Raw genomic sequence first — 2254 nt, 5'->3', positions numbered from 1 at the left:
CACACGCACGTGCACACACACACACACACTATGCTGTTTCCTCTTCCTCTGCAGACAAGAACTAAGAACTACAATAACTTCACAACCCAAACACACACAGCAGACCTCAACCAGAAGACAGACACACACACACACACACACACACACACACACACACACACACACAGGCCGTGTTCAGACCTTGGGCCGGTTGCAAAAAAACATCTTGAGTTAAGATTAATTTAACAAGACGGAATTAACGTTAGTTGCCAAGGTGCTTTTGGGGCGCTGTGTGCAATCACTGCACCAAGCGGCCATGTTTGGAAAGTAGTTCCGACTATGTATTTGCTTCAAAAATTACATTGTCTCGTAATTTTGTATTATTATTTCATGGTGTGGTGAGTAGGCCTACATGAGTCACAACATGTACAGTACATAGAGTGTTTTGGCGCTGTTGGAATGTGTATTTTTGGTGACTGAACGGGGGTAGGCTAGCTGTACCAATTCACTACCATTCATTGTGCTAAGCTACCTAGCAGGAGGGGCGCATCACACTTTCTACTGCATGCAAAGAGAAGAGAAGGGCATCCATCTTCTCATCTTAATATCGGGAATATGGCAAATAGGCAAATCTCCCAAAATATTGACATGTTCCTTTAAAGACAAGCTGAAGCCAAAAATAATTTTATTTTTATTTTAGTTCAAATACCTGGGTATTCAGTGCACCTATTTAACACATTGACTGCCAGCCATTTTTTTTTTGCTGTAGGTAGCTTCTGCCAGGCCGTTTTTTGAGGATTCTGGCTCATTTTAAAAGAGCCGAGGATTCTTTTCTGCTTGGAGTTTGTGAACACAAAGTTCAGAAAAGTACTAATAGAATGTGTGCTTTCTCTGTCTAAAAGAGTTAGTTTGTAGAGTTAGTAGTTATGTAGATATTAGCCGTTGAGTACAGCATGGTTTCAGCTGTCTGAGAGTGAAAGCTGAGATAATCGCAGTTTTGTGAAATTCAATCAAACAGGCAGAACAGTCACTTTAACCATTTATTTTTGGCATCAGTGAGAGATCAGACATCCAAACAATATAGTTCCGAACGCCCTCTCCTTCAACTCCTCCCTCCGTGGGCGTGTCTAGTGGCTTTCAGCCTGCGTTTGTCACAAGCGAGTGGTCTGCTGCTGCTGCTGCTGCAGCGAGTTCGAGCAGCCTCCCTCCCTGGCAGCGAGTTTGAGCAGCCTCCCTCCCTGGCAGCGAGTGTGGATAGGTCTCACTCGTCTCTTGGGTTTGAGAGCCCCGATGAAGCCCCGTGCGACTCTAGGCTTATGCAAATTTGCAATCCCCCGTGTGCTGCTGCTGGCGCGGCCCGAGAGCGGCGAGTCTGGTGACTGATGACTGTAAAATCGGCAAGCCATTTCCTTGAGAATGGAGGAAGCAGCCGCGGGAGGCGGCTGCTTTTGGTTGACTTTCTCTCTGTCGGGAGGGCACCGTCGCCACCTAGCTGGTCGGTAAAATAGATTATACACATTCAATACTTCCAATATCTCCATAGGAGACGCGGGGGGCATTGATCCACGTAGCACCGTCAAAAAAAAAAAAACAATTTTTTTGACGTATTAATACGTCAATGGCAGTGAACCGCTGGATTTTTTTTGATGTATATATACGTCAGTGGCAGTCAACGTGTTAATAATGTATGCAAAAAAATTCACAATTCACAATTTCTTTAGTTTTTCACACTTTTTCACATCAAAAGTTCATTTTTCAAGATTTCATTCATAACAGTAATCTACAGTTTGCTAACGTCATATTGCATACCCCATTTCAACCAATCATATCACGACATGGCAGCTGTCAATCAATCTTCATTTCAGGAGAATTTTCTCCTCGAAAAGAAGGAGAAAATGGTGCCTAGTGTCTGTAACCTGGCAGAATTTCTAGCCCATAAACTAACTACTAACTTGGCCAATTGTATGTAACATACAAAATAAACTCGCATTCCAGGATAATGTTAACGTCGCCCATCGGTGATTCCAGGTGGGCAGGCAGCACTCATACATCGGATTGTCCACTCTGCTCCACACGGAAGCAGCTGGCTGCCTGGTACTCTCACTCTGCGGATCCGTAGCGCCACAACACGCTGAATCCCACTTGATTTGGGGGCAGAACACGTCAGGATTGGCCAACGCCAAATCAAGTCCCCAGAATTGTCAAATCAAATCATCGACACGCTATTATGGCCCGCCTCTCAACCCTGTAATCTCAGACAAGATTTGTTTTCAGA

This window comes from Poromitra crassiceps (assembly GCF_964638095.1).
Source record: "Poromitra crassiceps genome assembly, chromosome: 3".
NCBI lineage: Eukaryota > Metazoa > Chordata > Actinopteri > Beryciformes > Melamphaidae > Poromitra > Poromitra crassiceps.
The sequence above is the reverse complement of the archived record's forward strand: the minus strand, read 5'-3'. Positions refer to the sequence as shown.